This window comes from Meriones unguiculatus, chromosome 4 (assembly GCF_030254825.1).
Source record: "Meriones unguiculatus strain TT.TT164.6M chromosome 4, Bangor_MerUng_6.1, whole genome shotgun sequence".
NCBI classification, from domain to species: Eukaryota; Metazoa; Chordata; class Mammalia; order Rodentia; family Muridae; genus Meriones; species Meriones unguiculatus.
Window position 1 is genome coordinate 18,469,771 of NC_083352.1, and position 12,741 is coordinate 18,482,511.

The following is a 12,741-nucleotide window of genomic DNA, read 5'->3' on the forward strand; positions in this document are numbered from 1 at the left end:
AGTCTTGTAGTCTTTAACAATTTGAACACTGTTTAAAAGTCTACAGCTTCTTCTGTGATTCAAACCCACCTTTTAACGGTGAATCCATGTCAAATAAAAAAAAAATAAAGTACATAATTACAATATGCAATGGCACAGAATAAATGTGCTCATTCCCAAAGGAAGGGGTGGGACATAGCAAGTAGTTATTAGATCCAAACAAGATGTACACCCAACAGGGAGAATACCTCATTCTTCAGGTTGACAGTAGGCTCATGCTGGATTCATCTGGGCTCCACAGAGTTTTCTGGCCACTGCCTGCCCCTCACTGCTACCCAAAGTACAGGCAGCCTTTCTGTTGGGCTGGCATTCATCAGTGGACGTCCCATGATTCTGGCATCTCCAACATCCTGCTGTCACTATTGAAACTAAGCTCTATAGTTTCGTAAAATGGCATCCCATGGCTTTCTTGAAGGGACTCCAACCCTGCCTCACACTGATTGGTCTTGCAACCATGATGCAGGGTTCCATAAAACTCTTAATTCTGAGTCTTTCATGACACCTAAACTAGTACCTCGTAGACAATGGTGGCAACTTCTGCTGCCGGCTCGTGGGGGCTGACCTCCTTGGACCAAGGCTGTATCAGAAAGCCATATCAGCTTCTCTGTGCCTCCCTAAGACATGCTCTCAGGAGCAGGGGGGCCTTCCGAGACACTCAGCCCCATCTCTTTCTTTTGATGTGAATTTGCATGTTCTCAGGATGGAGCCTTTGATGAGACAGGTCCTGCCCTCAGGGACACATTTCCCAAGTCTCAGTTTCCTATTGCCACCAAATTTCCCTTTAATGAGGTTAATGTCGTCAACAATTACAGCAGGTTTCAACACCTCCTATCTGTGCAGTTAAACTGGCTCACATTCTTTTCCTTCTCAGACTGCACAGTCTTAATGAATCTTTCTGGTTCACTTTTAAATTACTTATTTCATATTTGTAATTAAAAATGTAATTACACCACTCCCCCTTTTCCTTTCCAGTGTCCCTTCCATGTTTGCCCTCATGTTCAAATTAATAGCTTCCTGTTTTGATTATATATAAAATATAAAATATATTTCTTATTTATATAAAAATATATTTATTTAAAATATATATACTTATATTTATGTGTATATAATATGGCATGTATTGATAAATATATAACTATAACCTGCTGAGTCCATTTTTATTGTTTGTGATGTTTATGGCTTCAGAACTGACTACTTTGTATTGGATAACCAATCAGGAGGGCTCATCTCTGGAAAAGGCTGATTGTCTCTCTCTGTGGTCATTAAATGCCTTTAGTTCTTTGTCTAGAGGTAGGGCCCTCGTGAGACTTGCTCCTTTTTGTGTTAACACATGTGTTAATACTGTTATTGTTCAGGTCTTGTTTGGGCAGCCATTTTTTTAAGGGAGGGGGTCACACAGCAGATTTCCTGGTACTCTGGCTCTTATCTTTCTGCTCCCCTTTCCACAATGTTCCAGGGGCTGTCAATGCAGGAGCTGTGACACAGATGTATCCCCTGGGGATGGGCTCCCCATAACCCACTGATCTTTGCATTGTGCCCAGTTGTGGTTTACTGTAACAGTCTCTATTTGCTGCAGAGAAGCTTCTTTGATGCGGTGATAGCTATCTGCGAGTGTAAGGGTAAGATTTAGCATGTAGTAAGGAATAGTAATTGTGCTGGTCTAGAAAAGTAGAGGTAGTAGTTTCTCTTCTATGATCCATGACTCCACCTTCCATCGTCCCTTTATGCTTTCCTCATTTCTGCAGTTACTCTAAATTATATATATACACACACACACACATATATATATATATACATATATATGTATATATATTTATATCTGAAGATCTAGAGCTGGAAACTATAGAAGAGGAAAAACATGTGGTATTTGTATTTCTCAGTTGTTACCTCACTAAATATAATTTTTTCCTAGACTTACCATTTATCTGCAAACCTCATGATTTTATTTTTCTTTACAGCTGAATAGTATTCCATGGTGTATATGTGCCACAATTTCATTGGAGGACAATTAGGTTGTTTTCATTTCCTAGATATTGTGACTAGGATAGCAATGAATATGGCTGAGCAAGCATCTGTGGAATACAATGACAAGTCCTTTGGGTGTATGCCAAGAAGTGGTATAGCTGGTCATACGGCAGTTTTATTTCTATTTATTTGTTTATTTATGTATTTATTTATTGAATTCTCCACACTACTTTCTGGAGTTTGCAACCTCATCAATAGTGAACAGGGGTTCACCTTCCCCCACAACTTTGCCAGCACTTGTTATCAGTTGTTTTCTCTATTTTAGCCATGCTGACTGGGTGAAGAGAAATCTCCAAATTGTTTCAATTTGTGTTTCCCTAATTGTTAAGGAGGAGGAACACTCTTTGTGGTTTTTATTAGCTGTTTTTATTTCTTCTGTTGAGAACTCCCTGTTCTCTAAAGGTCCATAGTCCATTATTTTAAATCGTGTCCTTTTCCTGGACTCTTTTGTTTTTTAGTTCTTTGTGTACTTTGGATATTAATCGTCTACCAAATGTAGCCTATTCTGTGGATTTCCTTTTCATTCATTTTATTGTTTCCTTAACTGTACGGAAGCTTTTTCGTTTTGTGAAGCCCCACTTGTCAATTGTCTTTGACCTTAATTCTTGGGCAATTGGGGTCCTATTCAGGAAGCCCTTTCCTACACATATACCTTTTAGGGTATTGCCTATATTTTCTTCTAGAAATTTTCACATTTCAGGTTTCAAAGAGAGGTTTCTAATCCCTTTAGAGCTAATTTTTGTGTGCACCGGCGTGTCTAATTTCACTCTTCTACATGTGGACACTCATTTTTCCAGCACTGTTTGCTGATGATGTTGCCTTTTCTTCAGAGTGTGTTTTTGGCCTCTTTGTCAAATATCAGGTGACTGTAAGTTTGTAAACTCATATTTAGGTCTTACATTTCATCCCATTGGTGTTCATGTCTGTTTTTGCAAAAGTGCCATTTTGCTTTTATTACTCTAGTTTTATGATACATCTTGAATGACAACTCATATACCATTACCGTATTTTCTCGGGATTGTCTTGGCTGTCTGTGATCTTCTCTGGCTCCACATGAGTTTTAGGATGCTTTATTTATTTATTTATTTATTTCTGTGAAGAATGTTGTGGGTAATCTGTAAATTGCTTTTGGTAGGGTGGTCATTTTAGCAACACTAATCCTGTGGATCTATGAACATGGGGTACCTTCCCATTTTCTAGAATCTTTCTAACTTTCTTTCTTCAGCTATTTGATTTTTCATTATAGAGGTCTTTTATCTCCTAGGTTAGGCTTACTCTAAGATGTTTTATTGCCTCCGATACTTTTGGAAATCTGAGCGTGTCCATGATCTTAGTGTGTGTCTTAGTTACTGTTCTATTGATGTGAGGAGACACCATGGCCAAGGCAACTCTTACAGAAGAAAGCATTTAAATGGGGGTTTGCTGACAGTTTCAGAGGATTAGTGCATGATCATAAGGGCAGGAAGCAGACAGGCATGCTGTTGAAGCAGCAGCTGAGAGCTCTCCATCTTGACCCACAGGCAGCAGACAGTAAGCAAGACACTGGGCCTGGCTTGGGCTTTAGAAACCTCAAAGGCCACCCCCAGTGCAATAAGTACATACCTACTCCAACAAGGCCACATCCACACCCCTTGGTTGAATGAAGGGCCCTTCTTTGTCTCTTCTGATTCGTTTTAGTTAGAAGTCTATTCCGGGAGACATTAGGATGACAATATCTAATGCTTGTTTCCTGATCCCATTTGCTTGGAGTGCTTGTTCCATGCTTTCACTTTAAGGTGGTATTCTCTTTAAAGCTAAGACAGGTATCTTGTAGGTGGCCCAATATGGACTATACTTCATGATCCATTAAGCCAGCCTGCGTCTTTTGATTGGAACATTGAGACCATTAGTATTTAGAATTATTATTGAAAATATGTGTAGATTACATTTTGAAGCATTTTTTTTGCTTGCTTTGTGTTCTTTGTTTGTTTGTTTTGCTTTTTTTTTTTTTTTCAAGACAGGGTGTCTCTGTGTAACCCAGGCTGTCTAGGAACTCACTTTGTTGAACTCACAGAGGTTCACCTGCGTCTTCCTCCTGAGTGCTGCGATTAAAGGCATGCGCCACCACTGTCTGGCTTGTTTTCTGTTCTTAATTGTGATATTTCATTAAATTATATTTTTATATTTGTTTTATCTATATTATTTATTTATATTTGCTTATGTAACACACACATATAGATATACATACATGTATATATACATAGTATATACATATATATACACATGCATTCTTATATATATATATACACACATATACTTGGCTGTATATACATACATATACATATGTATATACATACATATACTTGGCTGTACTAATCCCTTTCTTCACTTTGGAGTATCGTTTCCAGTATTCTGCCCAGAATTTTTGTTTTTAGATATGAACTTTTTGTGGCTGTTAATTTCACAGAAGGTTTTTCATTCTCCTTAAATTATAGCTGATTGTTTTCCTGGGTACTGTAGTCTCAGCTGGCAGTCTTGGTCTTTCAGAACTTGGTGTGAATTGTTCCATGCTCTTCTGGCTTTCAAAATTGCCATTGAGAAATCTGCTGTTGTTCTGGTAGGTTTTCTTTTTTTATGTGACCTTCTTTGCTTGCAGCTTTCAAAAATTATTCTTGTTCTGTATATTTAGTGTTTAAACCAAATTAGGTCTCGGGAATGTTCTTCCCTGGGCTTGTCTGTTTGGTGTTCTGTGTTGTTCTTGTATGGGGGTGTCTTTCCTTAGTTTGGGGAAGTATTTTTTTTCTCTCGTCTCAGATCTAATCTGTTTCATTATCACCTGTGTGTATAATTAGAGGATTAGGTCTTTTGATGATATCCCACATTTCCTGCATATTCTTTTCCGTGCTTAAAAAAATAGATTTTTGTGTGTGTGTGTGTGTATTTTGTCTAGAACCTTGCTTCAGGTTCTGATAGTCTATTTTCTACTTAATTTGTTTTACTTATATGGTTTTCCCCTGGGGTTTTCTAATAGGGATATACTGAGTTTTTCAATTCCATCTTCATTTCAATTTGTGTTCTCTCCAGTGTTTCTATTTCCTTATTGAATGCAGTATTCAAATCCAGAATTATCTTCACCACTTAGTTCAGCTGTGCATTTTCATGTTATTTGACATCTCTTAGGCATTTGTTGTTATCCTTTGGAGTTTAAGAAAATGTTTGTTCATGTCTTGAGTTCCTTGAGTCATCTGACAAAAATCTATGATTTTTCTTTTAAATCCTGTGGCTTAGGATTCTTTCAGGTCTTTCTCACTAGAAAATGTTTTGTTGTTGTTTTGTTTTGTTTTGTTTTGTTTTTTTAAATCAGGCTAGTGGATTTGATGGGAGACACTGTGTCTCGGCCACTTATGTAGATTATTTTTTTCAGTTTTACTTGGGGATATGGAATTCTTGCTTTGTGTTTGTGGGATGAGAATCTGTCCTGTCTTAGACTGGGCCAAGGCAGGGGCTGCATGGCTGGAGTTAGACCAGGTAAAGTTAGCAGATGAGACACTTGATCACACCAGGCAAGGGCAGCTCCCAACCAGAGCTAAAGGCCATGTTTGTTTTTAAGACCATCAGATATTTTAAAGATTTTATGTACAGTTATTTCTTTTTTTTTAATCATAATGTAATTATACCACTTTCCCCCTTTCTCCAACTCCTTCCACGCCCCTTCCCCTCCTCACTCCTTCTCAAATTTATGGTTTCTTTTTCCTTTATTACACATAAGTGTATTAAGTTCAGCCTTCTGGGTCTGGTTAATGTGGCTTGTGTGTGTGTGATTTCAGGGCTGATTTCTTGCTGCTGGATAACCAACTAAGGGACTCATCCCTGGAGAAGACAAACTCTTTCAGTCTAACTGCAAGTAACCAAGGACTTCTTAGAGTGGGAGAGTTTGCCTTCTACTCCATACTTAGCAACCACTAACCTACTTTCTCTTCATATAGGTTTTCTGATTATGTATTTTCATACTGGCGGAATCATATAGTGTAAAACACACACTAGCTTCTTTGACTTAGAATGGTTTTATGATTCATCATAGTGTGTCTGTAACCAGTTAGAGAGCCACAGAAACAGATAAACTGAGTAAAGTAACTATCAATCCTTCTTTTAGACCGGTGGAACTTGGCCTGTGGTTTGCGACCCCTACAGGATCACATATCAGATATTTACCTTATGATTCATAAAAGTAGCAAAATTACAATTATGAAGTAGCAAGGAAATAATTTTATGGTTGGGGGTCACCACAACACGAGGAACTGCATTAAAGGGTCGCAGCATTAGGAAGGCTGAAAGCCACTGTTCTAGACAAAGGCTGAATAACCTAAGGCAAGATGAGGGAATCAATATTTACTGGCTGCCTCATGTGGGCCATGGTTATTACTGTTCAATTTCCCCATGAATACCACAGACTAGAAGACAATCAAAGATGAACAGAGTAATAAGCTGTATCAGATGCCCAGTTCATTGGGCCTGGTAGACTATTTCGTAGAAGAGTTTTAAAAAGAGATCCAGTGCACTCAAACTTGAAGTAGCTATTGCTGCTTGCACAAGATCTGTATAAGATCAAGGCAGTCCACATTCTAGCATGGAGAGGGCATTCACAGGTCCCTCCTCTGCCAACTGTGGAGCTAGGGTGGGGGCAGGAAAGTGCGAGCCAATCTTGGAGGAGTTAGGGAGAGGAGAATATTCTCAATGAATTAATAAAAGAATAGGGCCTTAGTAGCTTGTCTGAGTCCTATGGTGTGTTGTGAATGCCTTGAGGTGCAAGAGAGTCTAGCAGCTCTGAGTGATTTCAGACTGACGTGTAAATTGGATTATAACATACTTGGTTGCCAACAAAATCAAGATGGGATGAGACAGAATAGAAAACATGCAAAGGGGCCTGCCTTAGTCACTCATGGCAAATGAGGTAAAATTTGTGTTGAGCTGGAGTTCCCAGGGAAGAAAATTAAAAAACAAATGTGATGCTAGAAAGCTTCTGCACAGCTTTTGTGCCTGAGCATAACCATTGTTCCTGGGAGACATAAATAATAAAAACAGCTCAGGTGAAACAAATGAGGCTAGTGGTGGACAATCCTTCCTCCAGGGCAGTGGGTGAGGGTTCGTTCACCGTCGCCAAGTATTTCCAGCAGCTGTTTGTGGCCAGTGTACCACCCAGCTTTCTTGGAGACTGTCAGTCTAGGGAAACAGAGTCCACTGCCAGGCATAGTAGCCTTCAGTGCAGGGCTATGTTTTCTTAGGGTGATCAGCTCAGGCCTTGTTGAGCCCGTCATGGGTGGGGAGATGAAGATTAGCCCTGTGGTTAACAGCGGCTCACGGCATGAGGAGGACTAAAGGCTCATGGGAAATGACAGCGAGTTACAGAGGTGGAGATGAGCGGTCTCCCATCGGTCTGGCTGTATCCAAATGTTGCTTTTATTAACATCAGTTTACTTAAAGACCAAATAACCACCACCTCTCTCTGGCCCCACCCCCCACAAACTGGAAAGACGTAGTCTTGAGCGGTAGAAGGGGAGACAAGGAATCTCAGAGTGTACATAGATAGGATGCTTTTGCCACTGGTCATCCTAGAATTGCTGAGTCCAAACGCTAAAACAGCAGGCGGGCAAAGACCACGAGAAGTTGGAGGAGGCTTGCTCCACCTTCAGTATCCCAGTCCGGACTACAGTGGAACAAGGCTGAACAGGTAGGACACGGATTCCCCATTGTGGGTCCTTCGAATGGCCTCAGCCAGGCTCATTGCAATGTCAATCACCTGAATCTTGGAGCAGTGTTGCGTTTTGTCCTCTTGTGGAACCGTGTTGGTGGCGACCACAGCTTCAAAGGCAGCATTATTTATTCTGGACATAGCTGGCCCAGAGAAGATTCCATGGGTAAGGAGAGCATACACTTTGGCAGCACCTGCTGAGAGTAACGTGTCTGCAGCATGGCAGATGGTATCACACGTGTCCGGTCCTTCACATCACCCACCAGAACCATCCAGTCCACTTCCGTTGCTTCCTTTCTCTTTGTGAATCAAAGCAAAGTCCACATCCGGTCTGTCTGCAATTGATGTAAAACCCTTTTGGCTCCTCCAGCATCTGGGAAAACGATGATACAGTTTCTCCATTCAGTGATGTTCTCCCGAATCCACTGAGGAACTGCGGGCTCTGCATATAAATTATCCACAGGAGTATCAAACAATCCCTGGATCTGAGAGGCAGGTAGGTCCACAGTGATGACCTGATCAGCCCCAGCGACTGACAGCATGTTGGCCACAAGTTTAGCAGAAATCGGAGCACGACTCTTGTCCTTTTTATCTTGCCAGGCATAAAGGAAGCAAGGTTTCACGGCAGTTGCCCTGGATGAAGATGCAGTCTTGCCTGCGTTGATCTTGAGCTCCATCAGGTTGTCATTAATTTCCCCGCAGCCGCTCTGGATAATGTGGGCATCCTCCCCTCTCACACTTTCGCTGATCTCCACTCTGGTCTCCCTGTTGCTGAACTTCTTGGTGATCACCTTGGCCATCTCCAGGCCCAGACGATCGGTCACCCACTGGGACAGATCCTGGTGAGAAGTCCCCCTGAAGAGCACGGTGTTGGGCATGGTGACCTGCGCAACCTGAGGGGCTTGCAGGGAAGGAGTAAGTGATGCACACTGCTGCTACTCTTGCTGTTGCTGCTACTGCCGCCGCTGTTACCAGTCCCAGTATCACCTTTTAAATGAAAGTGTTGCGGTACGGAAGGATCATTTTTATTGTATTGGACTTGTAGAACATTTCTTTTGTAGTATCTCTGTAGCCATCTGTCTAGGTTAGTTTTTATTTTCAAATCGAGGCTACCTAGAATCACCTGAAGAGGAACGCTTGATTGAAAAATTGTTGGGATCAGACTGGTCTGTGGCCATGCTTTGGAGAGATTGTCTAGGTTGATGGTTGATGTGGGTAGACCCAGCACACTGTAGCAGTACCGTCACTGGGCAGGCGTGTCTGGGCTATTAGAAAGCCAGCTGGAAACCTTAGGGTGAGCTAAGCAACCTTCCTGTGGTTCCTGCCTCCAGCTTCCTGCCTTGAGTTTCTGCCCTGCTCTCCCTCCATGATGGAGTATGATCTAGAAGCGTTATCCAAGCAAATCCCTCCCTCCTGAAGCAGCTTTTGATCACAATGTTTTTTCTTTTTTAAATCACAGCTACCACAACAAATAGAACACCATTTAAGAGCAGTTGACACTTGCTCAGAGTAGAGGGCAGTGAGCCTTCAGAGAATGTGCCTGCTTCCTCTAAAGAGATTCATGATGAAATGCTAACTTTTGAGAATTTTGCCGATTTGGAAAGCTACCTGAAGGACATAACTTACACTAGTTAAAAATTTTAAATAAAGGCACCATGCATGTATTTAAAAACAATCTAAACCTTCCCAGGGCTGTAACATTATTGCATTCCAGGAGACGGTACTCCCCTGTGGGTTGTTGACTGTGGAAATCTGTAATACATCCCAGCCATGAAGGCTGCTGCTCTAGCTGCTGGTTTCATCTAGAACTAGGTAGTAAGATACTATTGATGAAGACACTGTGCTTTGGTTTTGAGATAAGGAAAATAAGGCTGTTAGATGCCTCTTCCTTCTTAAATTGCTTTTGCAGTGATGTAAGGCCCTATGCAGGAGAAGCATAAGAATTGTCTCCAACAGTTCTAATTTATAGTGACTATTACATACTACACTCTCATCATGCTGAGAAGTATGTGCAAGAAGTTGTGCAATAGTGACAAAACTGATACGGGTGCAACTTACTGCTTCTGCTTGAACTCAAGGCCCACTTTCCAGGAAGGAATTCCTATCTGATACTGTAAACCAAGACAGAGATCTGGGTCTGGGAAAGTCCATAGGCCCCAGCTGAGAGCCTACTGATATTGTTTGATAAAGGGGTATGATGTGCCTGCCAAATGGTCCACTAAACATTTCTCTTTATGCCCGTAGATTATTTCTGCTTTTGGCCTTGGTCACAGAGGCAAAGTTCTATTTTTGCGGTTGGCAGTGGTTCCCACAGAGATCATCATTAATAAAGCTCCCCCAAATACATAGCATTGCTCAGCCGTAAATGGAAGACAATATCCAGGCATCTATGTCACTCCTTCCAAGACTCATGAAGCAAAACGGAAGAGGGAGCAGAGAGAATGAAAGAGCTAGAGGACTGGGTAGAATGTTGTGCATTTATTTCCTTTGAATCAAAGCATTGCCTCCTAAAGTGAGGGAGAGGGTTGTAAGTCTCAAGACCCGAAGAACACTTGCAGGCTCATGAAACTCAGAACGTGACAAGATCCATGAGCCCTCTCCCTGGGTTTATAAAAGCAGTAAGCAATTAGAGGGTAAGAAAAGACTTGCTCGAGCAAACTCTAAGTTGTGCAGGGAGCTCTGGGGATGCAGTTTTCATGAGCTGTCACCATGCACAGTGAACTTTTCAGCAATGCAGCTGATTTTGAATCACTCATACTCCCGTAAGCAACTCCAATAACTCATTGGTTCTCCAAACTAGACTTGAGGTACCTGCTTCCTTGGCTTGTCATTGTACCCTATTTAGGATAAGTATACATTTGGTCAGCTCTCCCCATTACAAGAATGTGCACACATACTCTCCAGAAATTAAAATGATAATTAACAGAAGCATAAAATGGGAGGTGTGTCATGTTCAAACAGTTCCGTAGTGGCTATCAATTTCAAAGTAGGCTTTAGGATAAAAAGATTACCATATGTAAAGAAGGAAATTTCACAATAGTAAACATCAATTTATTATGATGACATCACAGTCTTATGTGCATATGTCCTGCTAACAGTGCTTAAAAAGGTATAAGAAAAACAGTATCAGAAGTGGAAGGCAAAGTAGGCAAATCCACAATGACACTTAGAACATTCAACAATCCTCTATCAGTAGACAGTTACCGGAATATAGAAGAGTAGCAATAATGCAGAAGACAGTATTATCAGCCAAAATATAGCATATTCTGCTGAAAAGCAACATAATAAAGATGACAGAAAACAGCTCAGAAATATAAAAATGCCTGGAAATTAAGTGCCGTACTTAACAACTAATGAATAAGAATAAAGCTTATATGAAATATCAGAAAATATTTTAAGAGTGGTAATGAAACCATCCCAGCAGCGTAGATCCTGGCACTAAATCTAAATGCAATGTAAGACAGTGATCATAGCAAAATTGTACTAGGTGATTTTAGCATATGGATATGTACGACATCTCAAAAACGAAACAGGAGAAGGATTGGAAATATTCTATTATAAGGCGTGCACGCGCGCACACACACACACACACACACACACACACACACACACACACACACCACATGAAACAGTGCTCTGGTATTTGAAGATGAATTTACATTACCTAAAAAGGTTCACTGCAAGTTTAGCGAAACCCTTCCAAAAAGATGAAATAAATAATGTTGACACACTGAGAGAATAAAGTGGAATTATGCAAAATGCTTAAGTGGAACCCCAGGAATCAGAAAAACAAGGGAGAACTAGGAGACAGTAGAGGCTGAAGAGATGCCTCAGAAGACAGGAACACCTGTTGGGTGCAGCTCACAACCACATGCAAGTCCAGTTCCATGGGATCCTGCGCCCTCTTCTGGCCTCCTCGGGCACTGCATGCACAGAGTGCACATATAGACATAAAATAAAATAAACAAAAAAAATTAAATATTGGAAGTAGCTTTAAGCATACCAAATATTAAAACTGTGTCAATTTTAACATGTTAATGGTTTATTTACATCAATTATAAAATAAGGATTGTGAGCTTGGATTAGGAGACAAATACTCTTTCCATGTTCTTCAAGGGAAACACACTTTAATACAGATATTCAAATAAATTAAATCAAATGGATGGGCTCTGTAGAGGGGTCATGCTTGCTTAGCACACATGCAGCCAACAACCAAGTAAATAAATAAATGGATGAAGAACTATGTAATGCTACGATACTTACCACATTAATTAGTCATACTCATCTCTCTGGATGAGACTGACATTCAAGTTGGGAAACTTTGAAAAGGCAAGAGGCTTTCGATGACGCGAGTGAGTCTCATTCAGTCAGCACAAAGCCAGGATCAAGCAAATGACCGGCTTTCTCCAGCAAGGTGGGATTCCAGCGTAATTCTTCCAGAGTCCGTCTGCACCCTCAGCATTCCTGAGCCTCCAGGAACTGCAGTATCAGCTCTCCCGTGTCACCAGCCTGCTAAACCACAGTGCAGGCTTTGAATTTGCTAGTTTTCATAACCCTGTGAGGCAATGACATGCAGTAAATCTATTTAAATGTGAACACACACACACACACACACACACTCACACACCTTGTATTCTGCTTCTGTGAAGAGCCTCAACCAATACAGATTTTGCTATTGAGAGCAGAGAAGCAAAATCTTAAGACAGTTTCCTGAGTTGCCTTTGGAGTTTCTGGAGCTGGTTAGTATAAAGATGCTGGTGGCTATGAGAAGAGAACAGCATTGCTGTATGATCAGAGTGTACATTTGTGCAAAACACCACAAGAGGACACTCCTAATCAACTACATGAGCAAGGAGCCGAGTGGATGTGTCTTGGACATATTCTGTCACACTGATGGGAAGGCGAGATTAACTGGTTGCTGCTCAGGTGGCTGGACCAGGGAAAGGATG

General features: G+C 41.1%; 1 pseudogene; it reads right to left on the minus strand.

Moving 5' to 3' along the window:
- Positions 1-7,747: 7,747 nt before the first annotated feature.
- LOC110550206 (ribose-phosphate pyrophosphokinase 2-like) lies at positions 7,748-8,670 on the minus strand (annotated as a pseudogene).
- Between the last annotated feature and the right edge of the window lie 4,071 nt (positions 8,671-12,741).